This window comes from Ovis canadensis, chromosome 4 (assembly GCF_042477335.2).
Source record: "Ovis canadensis isolate MfBH-ARS-UI-01 breed Bighorn chromosome 4, ARS-UI_OviCan_v2, whole genome shotgun sequence".
In the NCBI taxonomy this organism is placed as follows: domain Eukaryota; kingdom Metazoa; phylum Chordata; class Mammalia; order Artiodactyla; family Bovidae; genus Ovis; species Ovis canadensis.
In genome coordinates, this window is record NC_091248.1 from 97,675,532 (window position 1) to 97,692,029 (window position 16,498).

Genomic DNA, 16,498 nt, shown 5'->3' on the forward strand with positions numbered 1-16,498 from the left:
TTTATTTCTTTGCATTGATTGCTGAAGAATGCTTTCTTATCTCTTTTATTCAGTATTATACAATATAGTTATATTCTGACTAACCAATTTTCCAAAAGGGATGAAGACAACTGGGGGAGAAGTATAGTTAAGACTCTAAATAGTTAAGACTCTAAAAATATTTATTAAGCACTTGGCATGTCCTAGGCATTTTACCTACACTTCCAATTCTTTCAAAAAATCCTCCATTTTAAAGGAATGGAAACTTAGAAAGTAAAATGAGTCAGCCAGCTGATCAATGCCTGAGTTAGATCTAAACCCTGGCCTGCCTGGTTCTATGGTGCTGACTCTGGCCACTCCACTCAAACCTTTATTTGCCAAGGCAAAATTAAGCTTGTGTTGCTCCCATTCCATCTGCACATATTCAAATGTTGCTGAGTGGGGCTTGCCTGCCTACATATCTTTAATTCAAGGTGCTGTTTCTAACCTCTCTTTCCAGACACCAGAGACAAAAATTCTAGTTTTCACATTCCGAACCGAACTCATTCCTAAACACTGAACTTTTACTGCTGTCCTCTTCCCCAGTTTTAAATCTCTGGATACATTTGGCTGTGTTTACCATACCTTGGCAATGTTGACATTTGGGGCCAGGTAATTTTTGTCTTGTTGGCACCTGTCCTGTGCATAATGGGCTGTTTAGCAGCAACCCTGACCACTGGATGCCAGTAGCATCCTCTCCCTAACTGTGATGACCAAAAATGTCTCCAGATATTGCCAAAGGTGCTATAGAAGTAAAAACTGTCCCCGGTGGAGAACCACCAGATTAGAAGTAAGTGAAGTTGTTCAGTTTTGTGCGACTCTTTGCAATCCATGGACTGTAGCCTACCAGGCTCCTCTGTCTGTGGAATTTTCCAGGCAAGAGTATTGGAGTGGGTTGACATTTCCTTCTCCAGGGGATCTTCCCGACCTGGGGACTGAACTCAGGTCTCCCATATTGGAGGCAGACACTTTACCTGCTGAGCCACCAGGGAAGCCTAATTAGAAGTAAAGATTACATTAAAAGTAGTAAATTCATTTTTCTTTAAAAAAAAAATAAAAATTTTATATTGCCACTTTGTCCATAACAGTTACAGATAAGTTTCCTTTGTACTTTTTGGATTACAATAGGTTTTTGTTTTTTTTAATAAAAAGATGAGCTCTTCTCAGATTTTACCTTCTTTAGAATTTTCTAATAACTCCTTACCTTGACATCTTCTTCCGATGCTGAATTATTTGCAATAGTCCTTATGTTCTCATTACTTTGAAAAAAAAAAAAAAACTATAATAGTATTTATCACATTTTACCATAATGCTTTAAAAAATTCATACATATAGTAGTCTTGGCTACAAGACTATCAACACTTTGAGAATGGAGACAATATAATATTCATTTCTGCACCGCCAGCATTTGCAAAAATCCTAAGTATGTGCTTAACTTGTGCTTTTAAATCACATTACAAGGCTTTCCACTTGTCGGCTCTTTCAATTGCTTGTGCCTACAGAATGTCCAGGCTTCCTTGCTAGCTGCTCGTAAAGAATCCACCTGCAATGCATGAGACCTCAATTTGATTCCTGGATTCAGAAAGATCTGCTGCAGAAGGGATAGGCTACCCACTCCAGTATTCATGCCTGGTGGCTCAGACGATAAAGAATCTGCCTGCAATGCCGGAGACCTGGGATGGATCCCTGGGTTGGGACGATCCCCTGGAGGAGGACACGATAACCCACTCCAGTATTCTTGCCTGGAGAATCCTTATGGACAAAGGAACCTGGCAGACTACAGTCCAAAAGAGTTGGACACAACTGAGAGACTAAGCCAAAGGCTAACAGAGTTTTGCCAAGAGAACACACTGGTCATAGCAAACATCCTCTTCCAACAACACAAGAGAAGTTTCTGCACATGGACATCACCAGATGGTCAATACAGAAATCAGATTGATTATATTCTCTGTGGCCAAAGATGGAGAAGCACTATACAGTCAGCAAAAAACAAGACAGGGAGCTGACTGGGGCTCAGATCGTGAACTCCTTATTGCCAAATTCAGACTTAAATTGATGAAAGTAGGGAAAACCATTCAGGTATGACCTAAATAAAACCCCTTATGATTATACAGTGGAAGTGGTGAATAGATTCAAGGGATTAGATATGATAGAGTGCCTGAAGAACTATGGACAGAGATTCGTGACATTGTACAGGAGGCAGTGATCAAGACCATCCCCAAGAAAAAGAAATGAAGAAGGACAAAATGGTTGTCTGAGGAGGCCTTACAAATAGCTGATAAAATATGAGAAGGCAAAGGAGAAAAGGAAAGATATATCCATTTGAAAGCAGAGTTCTAAAGAATAGTAAGGAAAAATAAAAAGCCTTCCTCAGTGATCAATGCAAAGAAATAGAGGAAAACAATAGACTGGGAAAGACTAGGTATCTCTTCAAGAAAATTAGAGATCCCAAGGGAACATTTCATGCAAAGATGGGCACAATAAAGGACAGAAACAGTATGGACCTAACAGAAGCAGAAGATATTAAGAGGTGGCAAGAATACACAAAAGAACTATACAAAAAAGATCTTCATGACCCAGATAACCATGATGGTGTGATCACTCACCTAGAGTCAGACATGCTGGAATGCAAAGTCAAGTGGGCCTCAGGAAGCATCACTACAAAAAAAGCTAGTGGAGGTGATGGAATTCCAGTTGAGTTATTTCAAATCCTAAAAGATGATGATGTGAAAGTACTGCACTCAATATGCCAGCAAATTTAGAAAACTTAGCAGTGGCCAAGGATTCCAATCCCAAAGAAGGGTAATGCCAAGGAATGTTCAAACTACCACACAATTGCACTCATCTCACACGCTAGTAAAGCAATGCTCAAAATTCTCCAAGCCAGGCTTCAGCAGTAGGTGAACCATGAACTTTCAGATGTACAAGCTGGATTTTAAAAAGCCAGAGGAACCAGAGATCAAATTGCCAACATCCGCTGGATCATGGAAAAAACAAGAGAGTTCCAGGAAAACATCTATTTCTGCTTTATTGATTATGCCAAAGCCTTTGACTGTGTAGATGACAACAAACTGTGGAAAATTCTGAGAGAGATGGGAATACCAGACCACCTGACCTGACTCCTGAGAAATCTGTATGCAGGGCAGGAAGCAACAGTTAGAACCAAACTTGGAACAACAGACTGATTCCAAATTGGGAAAGGAGTATGTCAAGGCTGTATATTGTCACCCTGATTATTTAACTTATATGCAGAGTACATCCTGCAAAATGCTGGACTGGATGAAGCACAAACTGGAATCCAGATTGCCAGGAGAAATATTAATACCTCAGGTATGCAGATGATACCACCCCTATGGCAGAAAGTGAAGAGGAACTGAGGAGCCTCTTGATGAAAGTGAAAGAGGAGAATGAAAAAGCTGGCTTAAAGCTCAGCATGCAGAAAACTAAGATCATGGCGTTTGGTCCCATCACTTCATGGCAAATAGATGAGGAAACAATGGAAACAGTGACAGACTTCATTTTCTTGGGCTCCAAAATCACTGCAGATGGTGACTGCAGCCATGAAATTAAAAGATGCTTACTCCTTGGGAGAAAAGCTATGACCAACCTAGACAGCATATTAAAAAGCAGAGACATTACTTTGCCAGCAAAGGTCCATCTAGTCAAAGCTATGGTTTTTCCAGTAGTCATGTATGGATGTGAGAGTTCGACTATAAAGAAAGCTGAGTGCCATAGAATTGATGCTCTTGAACTGTGGTGTTTGAGAAGACTCTTGAGAGTCCCTTAGACTGCAAGGAGGTCCAGCCAGTCCACCCTAAAGGAAATCAGTCTTAAATGTTCACTGGAGGACTGATGCTGACGCTGAAATGCCAATACTTTGGCTACCTGGTGCAAAGAACTGACTCATTAGGAATGACCCTGATGCTTGACAAAATTGAAGGCAGGAGGAGAAGGGAATGACAGAGGATGAGATGGTTGGATGGTATCACTGACTCGATGGACGTGAGTTTGAGCAAGCTCAAGGAGTTGGTGATGGACAGGGAAGCCTGGCATGCTGCAGTCCATGGAGTTGCAGAGTCAGACAGGACTGAGCAACTGAACTGAGAAACTAAGCACAGCACAGCCCTGAATGCTCATTATGGCTTGTGATCTTTTATTACAGCCCTGCCATCTAGTGGCCAATTACTCAAACTGTAGGTACAATATCTAGGATGAAACTAAGCTAATATGCCATGGTTCTCAAACACAAAATTTTAAAGCTACATTCAGTATCACAAGAAAAAGATACTACTTAACCACTTTCATTCATATGCAAATCTATTTTTCAACTCCTGAAATATTCCAACTTTAACTTTGCTTGAGTGGAATTAATTCACATGTATAAGGTTTTTGAAAGTGAGAGTGATAGTTGCTTAGTCATGTCCAATAACGTGTTTATATAGCATTTTTATTTTAAAACAAGGAATATTTAATGTACACATTGCCCACCTTTTATATTAAATAATGTCCTTTTCCAATCAAGCTCAAGCTTTGCTGTTTTTTTATTCCTTAGAGACTTCTCTCCCTAACGAATCTAAGCCATTCGACAAAATGCCTACCAGGACACCAAACTCAGCTACATAGCCAGATCTCAGGAAAAGCTCCACAGCTAGGGGTGATTCCTCATCTAATTGGAGACAAAGCTGTTTTACAATTTGGATTGAAATAAGCAGTGTTTACCCTGGAGGAGAGCACGGCAACACACTCCAGCTTTTAATCAGTACGTTACTAGTGTGGTTATAGGACTGACTGAATTGATCCATCAATTCAACCAAGTAGGTTAGAAAATTAATCTAAATATTAAAAATATTAATTTTGAAGGAGCATTTTCACCACTAACTCATTGCCTTCACCAATTATGTTTTCAAATGTCTCATTCATACATTATTCTACTGTTATAATTAGAATAATACTGTTAACTAATAATACAGATCGGATCGGGGGACAAGAGAATGGAAAAAGGATGAGAGATAACGGTTGGCAATTCAGTTTCAACTTTACGATTTAGCATTTGAGAGATCATAAATATATTACCAACTCATATTTATGAGTTATGAAGTATATCTGCCTTAGCAGGGAGGCATAACCAAATGTCTCTAAAATATGCTGAATTGTTCTGTCACTTATTTGTTCTGCTGAGATCATTAACATGTTTTGAGGCCAAATGTAGCAGATGTATAAATTCTCAGATATTTCTCATTCTTCCTAATATTATCTCCCAATACATCATTGATTTGCAAGATGAATATTTAATTTTAGTACTACAAACTTACCAGTGGCATGACCTCATTTGTTTATTCTCAGATATTTTAAACATCTGAAAAAATTAAAAATATTATTTAGACCAACTACTCATCGCACATGTGCAAAGACTGAGGTTTTGAGAGGCTTGGTGCCTTGTCCAAGGTAATGGAACTAATCGTGGCAGATTCTAAAGCTCTCAGCTCCTGACAGACTAGCAGTCCTGAGGCCACACTGCAAAGTAATGCCTGAGGCTAACACACCCCTGAGAGTATCACCAGATGTGGGCGTGCATGCTAAGTCACTTTAGTTGTGTCTGATTCTGTGTGACCCTATGGATTGCCAGGCTCCTCTGTCCATGGGATTCTACAGGCAAGAACATGGGAGTGGGTTGCCATGCCCTCCTTCAGGGGATCTTCCTGACCCAGGGATCAAACCCTTGTCTCTTAAGTCTCCTGCATTGACTGTTTATCACTATCGCCCCCTGGGAAACCCCAAGGTGAGCCTCTCACCACTAATCCCATCATCTTCACCTCCTCAGGTATTCAATACTTCACCAATCTGCAGGAGGCCCAGCCTCTCTAACTGGTTCTTTTTCTCACAAATTCTATTTGTCTTCTCCACTTACCTCTCTTCTCACACAAACCCTTCCAGTGTCTCCTGTGACCCCAACCTGTGACCAGCTGTTCTCCTTTCTTCAAATATTCCCTTCATCTCTTTGCTTTACTTATAATCTACCTGGGTCCTGAGCAAACATCAGGGCTAGGAGTTGAGGTAGGTGTGTTCCTTGCTACTTTCAAATTATCTCACCCTTTCCCTCCTGCAACAGTCTCTGTTCTTTTAATGCTAACATCATTGGGATATATAGCATTCTTTCTATGTCTTCTCCCACTCTTCTGCTCACCTCCTAGTCACACCTCCTCATTCACTAGTCTTCTGTTCCCAGAAAAGTCTTCTATTCCGTTTGGTTTCTGACCTTTATCCTCAGTGATTTCAATAAGTGGATGACCCATCAAAAAGCCCCAGCTTCTCAATTTCTTGATTTCCATAATCCACTCTCATTTACCTTTTGCCCCTTCAGTCACTTGTTTTATGGTGACACGTAGGATCTTTACATCTTTTTAAAAAATGAACCTTTTCAAGTAGAAAGATCTAACTTCCTCCTGCATAGCTGTGCAGTTTATTGATACAAGTACTTCCATATAACCACATGGTTCTTCAGTGATGTGGAGGCATTTGATCCCTTTATCCTGCCACTTTCTTGTTATCCATCAATCCCCTCTCATCACTTTGTCTTCTTCAGCACAGATTCTATTATCATCGGCATAGTACTCCTTTGCAAATACTTTCTACTCCCTGTTCCTTCTTTCTCTCAATTGAGCTCACCCTATAAACCCCAATCCATGTGTGAATATATCTTGCTTCAGGGTTTTTTGCACCCAAACAGGAAAAAATTAGTTGTCATAGGAATCACACAGATGACTTGTTTTAAATCTATAGTCTCAGGCCACAGTTTGAATCTTGAGAGGACCCAGAAATCTTGTTACATTTCTCTAGTGAGTCAGTTTTTTTGCTTCCTGGGATGATGGTAGTGATGATGGATCCTTTCTCTTCAATCTTCTACCTGATCTTTTACACCTTTCTCTCCCAGCAGGTGTCCCTGTTCATATTTTATTGAGAAGATGGAACAAAGCAAAAAGATGCAAATCAGAAAAGGCTACAGACTATATTATTCTAACTATATGATCTTCTTATCAAAAGACAAAACTACGGAGACAGTAAAAAGATCAGTGGTTTTCAGGGGTTTGGCTTGAGGAACGGATGAGCAGGATGAACACAGAGGATTTTCAGGGCAGTGAAACTATTCCATACCATAATGGTGGATACACATCATTATACATTTTACCAAGTCCATAGAATACACAACACCCGAAGTGCACGGTGATATATACTATGGGCTTTGGATGACTATGATGTGTCAATGTACATTCATCAACTCTAACAAATGTAAGTTTGTTGGGAGATGTGGATAATGGAGGATGTTAGGCATGTGTTGGTGGTAGAATGTATATGGGAATCCTCTGTACTTTCCCTTCAATTTTGCTGTGAACCTAAAACTGCTCTAAAAACAGTCTTAATTTTAAGAGTCTGTATTTAAAGGGTAGTTGAAACTGACATTAATTCATAAACCGAAGATTATATTAACTCATAAACATAGAAATTAAAATGAACTAAATCTAGATATACCAAAACAGATAAATCTCAAATACATAACCTTCAGCAAAAGCAAGCTGCAGAGATTCTGTATATGTGAGTTTTAAAACAAAGTATCATACACTATATGCAGACACACAAATGTAGAAAAGTATATTAATGATAAAACAACTTTAGAATAGGAGAAAAGAGAGGGAAAGAATAGGAGTGGTACATTAGCTTGATCTGTTATATTTCTTTTTAAAAAATGCTTCCAGTCAAGATGCCAAAAGGGAGGGTATAAACTGAAAATGTGGGGAATGTTATAAAAAGGAAAATTAAACAGAGACAGTAGGTCCTATACATCAAGAAAGGAAGGAGTTATATTTTCGAACAAAGGACATAAAACACAGCATCCAGTTTTTGCAGACAGTGGAATGAGGATTAAGAAGCTCTGCCTATTATGAGTCATAATTTTTGAAGAAAGTTTCAGCAGAATGATGGGGGTACAAGCCAGATGGTGGGAGGTGGAGGAGAGACGTGGCACTGAGGAAGTGGAGGCAGCGAGAGCAAATTGCTCATTCAAGAGTGTCGGCAATGATGAAGAAAGGGGTAGAGAAAGATACAGGCGTTGGAATGAGAAATTTTTGTCTGATGCTTCAGTTTTGGGCCAGGTGGGTTCTCAAATAACTCAACCATTTTGCAAAACATTGAGTCTTTATATTACCAAAAATAAAGGACAGAAATAAATATCTTTTTTCTTAAGGGAATATCTGCAAACTATCTCATTTGTTAATATAGCATAACGTAACACTAGGAGCTTGGTTCAATTGATAAAGAAAATGAATAACAGAGCTGGAAAAATTGAGAAAAGAAGATCTGTGAGATCTAGAATTTCCTGGGTGTGATGCTAACTCAGATAGATCTCCACAAAGTGGGCTTATTGATATTGTTATCCAACTGGGATCTTTCCTTCAGCCTTTCAAACTTAGAAATTTAACCTCATCAATGTGAATATAATTAGCAGTCTCAGGAAGCTGATTCCACTAAAGAAGCTCATCAGATCAAGTTGATCTGGGAGGTGAGAAAAAAAAAAACAAAACACTTAATTTCTTTAAATTTTCATCAGAAATGTACTTATACAGACCAGAAATGGCATTAAATTATTCTATTCCTATAACTTTTCCTAACTGTAAAAGTTCTCTAATGATTTCCTTCGGGTAATTTTCTAAAAGAGGAAATATTGTTAGAGAACACATTGAAAGATCTCTATATTGCTAAATTAACCAGTTCTACTCTAGATTATCTGTCCAAATGTGTATGTTATTACATTTTGGGGTAATAAAAAAATCTGAAAAAAAAAAAGGCTCAAAACTGCTGTTTAAGCCACTTTACTTATTTATATGTATGCCAGCATTTACTAGCACAGCTTCTAAATTATGATGTATCTCTGTAAGGTCTAAAACAGCCCATGCCATCTTGGCCTGTTACTGAAGATTGCAAAAATATTATCTTGTTGTAACATCAGCCCTGTTCTGATTCAGGAAACCCTGATATGAATGCTTGTTCAATCTTTAAAAGAAACTGAAAAAAAGACTATAGAAAATATGAGTTGTTTGTATGGAATATTCCTTAGTGTAATATCTTTTAAAAGAAACCAATTCTCCATGGAAATAAACTAGTGAGTCTTTCATATAATTCTATTAAAAAAAAAAAGTTCTGATGGCACACTTAAAGAAGTAACATTAAACTACTTACTTCTGTGTATGCAGTGAGTTTTAAACCATTTTCTCAGATATAAAAAGGTATAGTTCTTTTGGACCTACACCAAAATGTTTATTTTGCACAGCTCATTCTATTCAATGAGAGCTTTGACTTGCAATGGTCCTGGGCAATGCTATTTGTCCAGAAAGTTTGTAAGCGTGGGTATCTGGAAAAAATAATTATATTCTGAGACAGAAGATTTTAGGATTTCTCTCTGAAAGGATAGAAATTATAAATGTCAGATATCTTTAAATCTTTATTTCCAAATTGAGATTCATGGTTCTATTTTAAAAACATCAAGCAAACTCAAAAGGAAAAAGACAGTCTAATAGTATTTTAGAGATATGATAGCTATTATATACAGGGGCTATGATTCAGCTCAATATAACTAAATTTATAAGCTACTTGGGCATCTTAATATTGGAGCTTTGCTGCATCCTAAAGAAGAGTGGAAACTTGCTGGCTTCTTCCACAGCATCCATTTCCCCCTTTTTCCCCTTGGACCTCATTTTCAACAGAACACCCCCATCCCCAGTACAAAGGAGCTGTGTGGTTTGAGAGGGTAGATCTCGCCCCTGTGTTAAGTCCAGCAAAGCATCTTGCACCTGATCACAGTGGCTAGTTCAGGGATAGGCATGTATCACATTTTGACCAATGAAATGTGAGACTTATTAAGTCCTCCAAGGAAGTTTCCTCGCTCTTCTGTAGGAGCTTCAGGCCTACAATGTGAGAAGAGTGTCAGGCCCCATAACGCTATCATGAGAAGATCTAGGCTATAACTGAGTCTGGCACCCAGAGGAGAACAGAGCTCCAAGAATCAAAATGAAGCTGGTGTTCATTTTGGCAACATGAACCTATAAATCAAGATTCCCAAAGCCTAAAATTGGAAGAATCTGTGGACAATTCAGTTATATTAATTGATATACATCTTTGGTTAGGCTGGTTGGGCTTTGTTTTCATTCATAGTGAGCTAGAAATCTGCCTCCCTCAGACTTCCCAAAAGAGAGATGGGTGCATGTTATGGAAGCCCAAGTCCTTGTTCTAGGGTGAGGACAAAAATACATGGTGTCAACTCACACACTAACATTCCCTGTGGGTCAGACTGAAACTACCCTCGGTGAGACCTCACCTGGGAACTCATCCCTGCTTGCTCTCCCTCCCTTCCCCTCTTGCTTCTTTCGCTTCCTTACTGGTTTCACTTGGAAACACTTCCTTAGTACATCACTGACATACAAATAAATTCTTGCTTCAAGTTGTGTTTCTGGGCACTCTGTCCTAAGACACTCTTCTAAACAGAAAGATCTATAGATTGCCAGACTCAGAGGGGTAATATGATAGGGACAATGTCACAAAAAGGTGGGTAAACTGTCACCATCCCAACATGATTTGAGGAAGGCTTTAGTTTAAGGATTTGATTGCCACTAATACTGGAAATGCTTACATGAATGACTTCTCTGTAAACTTTGGGGCCTTACAAATTTACCATTACACACCATTATCCCAGGAAAGAGGCATGGGTAGCACAAATCTTGTTCTTCATGACCAAAATCACCAAGTTGAGTGTAGCCCAGGCTTCTGGATGCCACAACTAGATCACCATGGGGTTAGGGAAAAGGAGGGCTCCTGGGGCACAGTCACATAACGGGGTCATCCTTGTCCTTCAGTTGTTGCTGCATCATGGACTCTGACTGGAGTGTCAGGCAGCGACCTGATTAACGGACCAGAGATGGGTGTTTCAGCTGTTCAGACCAGTTCAGGTTGTTAAGTAACAACCCACTTTAACAAACTTAGGTAGCAGTAGTGATTGCTTGTCCAGGGATATTTGAAAAGGCCTGAATAGACAGGTCTGTGGGTCAGGGCAGAAGACCCATGTCATCCTTTGCATCATGTGAAAAAGAGATGGTCAGGTGAATTCAGATGATGACTAGGACTGCGGTTAGGATATGGCTATCCTCAAACTGGAAAATTCTTAAAGAGATGGGAATGCCAGACCACCTTACCTGCCTCCTGAGAAATCAGTATGTAGGTCAAGAAGCAACAGTTAGAAAAGGACATGGAACAACGGACTGGTTTCAAATTGGGAAAGGAGTATGTCAAGGCTGTATATTGTCACCTTGTTTATTTAACTTATATGCAGAGTACATGATGCAAAATGCCAGGCTGGATGAAGCACAGGCTGGAATCAAGATCACAGGGAGAACTATCAATAATGTCAGATATGCAGATGACACCACCCTTATGGCAGAAAGCAAAGAGGAACTAAAGAGCCTCTTGATGAAAGTGAAAGAGTGAAAAAGCTGGCTTAAAACTCAACATTCAAAAACAAAGATCATGGCATCTGGTCCCATCACTTCATGGCAAATAGATGGGGAAGCAATGGAAACAGTGACAGACTTTATTTTATTGGGCTTCAAAATCACTGCAGATGGTGACAGCAGCCATGAAATTAAAGGATGCTTGCTCCTTGGAAAAAAAGCTAAGACCAACCTAGACAGCATCTTAAAAAACAGAGACCTTACTTTGCCAACAAACGTCCACCTAGCCAAAGCTATGGTTTTTCCAGTAGTCATGTATGAATATGTGAGTTGGACTATAAAAAAGCTGAGTGCTGAATAATTGATGCTTTTGAACTGTGGTGTTGGAGAAGACTCTTGAGAGTCCCTTGGACTGCAAGGAGATCCAACCAGTCAATCCTAAAGGAACAGTCCTGAATATTCATTGGAAGGACTGATACTGAAGCTCCAATACTTTGGCCAACTGATGAGAAGAACTGACTCATTGGAAAATACCCTGATGCTGGGAAAGATTGAGAAGGGATCAACAGAGGATGAGATGGTTGGATGGCATCACTGACTTGATGGACATGAGTCTGCACAAGCTCTGGGAGTTGTTGATGGACAGGGAGGCCTGGTGTGGTGCGGTTCATGGGGTCTCAAAGAGTCAGACACAACTGAATGACTGAACTGACCCTCAAACTCAGATAAGATATAGGCCTTGCTGAAAGGAAGAAGTATTCATGATATCTAGCTTAGTCTGCACTGTCCCAAAGGTAGACCCTGAGGCAAGAATTCAAGTGCAGTTAGTTTTTTCGGGGGAAGCCAGTACTGGAGCGAGAAGCATTACAAGGAAGGCAGGCAGGCAGTGAAAAGTGCAGTATATGCTGGCTATGACATTGAGTGACTGGAGATAACCCATCTGAAGTATCCCACCTGGTTGATGACTGGCATATACAAACCCTTCTTGACAGTCCCTGACTGAAGACTACTTTCTGGGGGTGTTAATTCCCAGCCTTTCCAACCTGCCACACATATGCCAAAAAAAAAAAAAAGCCCTTAGCACATATCAACAACTCCAAGTGACTGGTGCACACTGAAACAGTTTTGAAAGAATTAAAAATGATTGTTATTATGTACTACCTTCCTAGAAGTTGAGCTGAACAGAGCATACAATTAGCCCAGGTTAAAAAAAAAAAAAAAGTGACCAAGACCTCATATTAACAGCACATCCAGAAAAGATGTGTAAGGATTTTCAGAGCTCATGATGGATTAACTTTCCAGCAGTTTTCATGGAATGCATGGTAACATTTTTTTTTAGGTGAAAATAAAGTCAGTTGATGGGTTTGATAAGTATGGGTTTTGCCATAAACTTTAAGTTAAATCTGCAATTCCAAGACTTGAAAAAATAAATCTTTTAAAGCACATAAACAAAACACTGCTGCTAAGTCACTTCAGTCGTGTCCGACTCTGTGTGACCCCATAGACGGCAGCCCACCAGGCTCCCCCATCCCTGGGATTCTCCAGGCAAGAATACTGGAGTGGGTTGCCATTTCCTTCTCCAAAACAAAATACTATGTGACAGGAATTATATTATTTATAATTAATAAATTTATAATGCAAAAACTTAGGATTTTAAAGTAAGTTTGTATAATGCTGCTGTTGCTGCTACGTCGCTTCAGTCGTGTCCAACTCTGTGCAACCCCATAGATGGCAGCCCACCAGGCTCCTTCGTCCCTGGGATTCTCCAGGCAAGAACAGTGGAGTGGGTTGCCATTTCCTTCTCCAATGCATGAAAGTGAGAAGTGAAAGGGAAGTCGCTCAGTTGTGTCCAACTCTTAGCGACTCCATGGACTGCAGCCTACCAGGCTCCTCCATCCATGGGATTTTCCAAGCAAGAGTACTGGAGTGGGGTGCCATTGCCTTCTCCATTGTATAATGGTGGTTTTGGTTTAAAATTTTTTTTTAAAAGTGTTTGAAGATCACTGTAGCTCACTGCTAACATAACACTTCCAGAAGATTTCTGGATTCAGAATTCCTAGTTGCCAACTTGAATCCGGAAACCAACTTGAGCTGATTCAAGTAGGAAGGGAAGTAACTGATGGATATGCAGGAGCTCACATAATTGTGGGACAGGCTGGGGAACAAGATCCAGAAGTTACATAACCATGTAGCATGTCCCAAACACATAGTAAAGCTGGGTTAGTACCCTGTGGACAGCACTGCGAAACAATACAGAATCGGGCTCGCACATCAAAATACTGCTGGTGTGACCGCATGCCCTGGATGCCACCAGGAACATCAACGGCATGGCTCCTTTATGAACTTGCTCTTGCTGAAGGTGTATGACCACAAGAGGGTGTTCTCCTTAGGTCAGGTAGTCATAAACCTGAGTCTAGGTCTCTCTTGCTATAAGAAACAGCAAAAAAAAAAAAAAAAAAAAAGTACTGTTATAATGAGTTCTATGTCCCACTCAGACTCACAAAGTAGGAAATTCTCAAGAAATAAGAGAGCTCTGCTGTTGAACAGCTGGAAAACAAAGATAAATACCCCTTACAAGTGGTTGCTTTTCATTTGAATTACTACCTTCTGTTTTCCAAAACAACTGTCTGCTTAGAATTTCTTTTAATCCACTGTGCTATGACATGTCTGTGGTTTTTAATTGAGTTTCTGATGCATATGTTAAAAAGCAGATCATTAGTTTCTATCATTATTTTTATGCATGAAAAAATCCCATTACAGGAGTTATTATCACATGGGGTAATGACTTGGAAAACATTTCTCCGATTCCAGAGTGACAATTTAACAATAGGAAGAAAGGGAGAGAGGGAGGAGACACCACAGACATTCTTCTGAAGTCTTATATCTGAGTTTTGGTTTGTTTGTTATTCATGATGTGAATTGTTAAATTCAGAAAAATGGGGGGACCATATCTCAAAGCTGGTCAAAATGGGCATTAGGGTCATATCTGAGGCTGACCAGGGTAATGAATTAGCTTACTTCCCTGGTAGGAGAATGAGCATGCTAACTTTGTAGAGGACAATTTGGCAATATAGATATAAATGGTAATATGGATATTTAGAAATCTCATTTGCTGAAATTAGAGAACAGAGGTCTGCAATTTTGTTAAGAGCCAGATACTCATTATTTTGTGGACCATATGGTTTCTGTCACAGCCACCCATTGTCATCCAAAAGCAGCCAGCATACATAACACATAAACTAACAACTGTGACTGTATTCCAACAAAACTTCCTAAAAAAATTTGGTCTGTGAGCTGCTTAGAGATGTTTACCATTAACAATACAGATGCCTACTACTGAAGAAAAATAATGTACCAGAGGCATTTATTACTGAATAAAATATTTAAAATGGTTGAATTTGTCTCTTTGTAATAGTCCTCAACAAGAATCTGAAGGAAAACTCACAGTGCCCACATCTGGGCCAGTAACTTCACATGACCTCTTGTTTACATCACGGTCTTTATTTTGTCATTTGATTGGGCATATCCCTGGGACAACAGTGTTAAAATTGCAGTGCAGTGCTTGACCACTTAGGTTCAAAGACTGGCTTTGTCATTTACTAACAAAATGACTTTGAAGAAGATAAAATCCAGAATAGAAACCAGCAGAACCACGGACATATTCGTAAGTGAGATGGAGGCTAAGAAGAATATAATTAAGTAATTCATCAAGACTTAAGATTTCAGTGAAGGTTAAACACATACCACTCCTCCTTGCCCTGGCAGTGGAGCCTAAACCTTGTAACACCAGTATAATGAGTAAGAAACACATATGAAGTAAATGGAAATCTAGGCTGAAGAAACCAATGCTTACACCTAAAAATTCTGGGCAGAGGTTTAGAATTTACAAGGACTCTGTACCTCAGAGAAAGATGGTCATGAGCAATAGTACTTACATTCTTTATAAAGGGTCATATATGCTCCAATTCTCCTTCTGTCTGATAGTACAGTTACTTTTCTCAATGACTTTCTTTAGTCAAAATCCACAAAGATAATAAATTAAGTGGCTGTGCATCTCCATTAATTTTTCATTGCTTCCATAACAAATTATCTCAAATTTCATGGCTTCAACAAGAAAACTTTATCACTTTACATACTGTAAGGTCAGAAGTCTGGTATGGGTCTGACTGGACTAAAATACAAGGTGTTGGCAGAATGTTTTCCTTTCTGGAGGCTCTAAAGGAGAATGCATTTCCTGTTCACTTGTTTTTTGGGCAGAATCAGGTATGCTTCTCTTCCTGGGACCAAGATACTTGTTTTCTACCTGGCTGAACACTAAGGGCTATTCTCAGCAAGAAACCAGCACAGGCCTTGGCTCCTGGCTGCCTCCTTCTCCAACTTCAAAGCCACCAGCAGCTGAGCCAGATCTCATGTAGGACTCTCAGACCCACTCTCTTGCCTCCCTCTTCCAGTTTTACGGTTTTAAGTGATTAGAGTTGGGCCCACTCAGATAATTCAGAATATTCTCTGCACCAAACATCCTTAATAGTAACTACATTAGCAAAACCCATTTTTGTCATATAAGGTAATAATCACAGGTTCCAGGACATCCCTGGGTGGGCGTGGGGGGGTGCATTATTCTGCCTACCACAATACATATCTGCTTCTCCTACTCTTCCCAATGGAACTGATATCTGAAAAATGTTGAGCTGCCTTTGTTCATTCTTGGATATCAATTCCTTCTGATCTTTGAAAAAGTCTACCTTACAAGGGCACGCAATGATGTATCCATGGACGTGCTGCTGATCATCTGTAGATACAAACTCAAATTTTGTCTTGTGAGTAAAAGTTATTTTATTTCTTATTACTATAAAGAGTACTGAACTAGAATCAAGAAGGCCTTCATTGTTGGCTCTGCTATGTGACCCTCAGAGACTCTCTCAGCTTCTTTGGGACTCAGTTTCCTATCCACCAAAAGAGAGAAGTGAACTTGGAAATTCCTAGATTTC

General features: G+C 39.6%; 1 long non-coding RNA gene across 1 annotated transcript in view; it reads right to left on the reverse strand.

The window, feature by feature from the left end:
- LOC138439456 (uncharacterized) overlaps positions 1-16,498 on the reverse strand; it is a 25,352-nt gene continuing 8,854 nt past the window's right edge. Inside the window, exons 2-3 of the long non-coding RNA XR_011256735.1 lie at positions 5,927-6,958; positions 1-1,013 (exon numbers count right to left, since the gene is read on the reverse strand). This is a non-coding gene — a long non-coding RNA (uncharacterized lncRNA). The remainder of the gene's footprint in view (positions 1,014-5,926; positions 6,959-16,498) is intronic.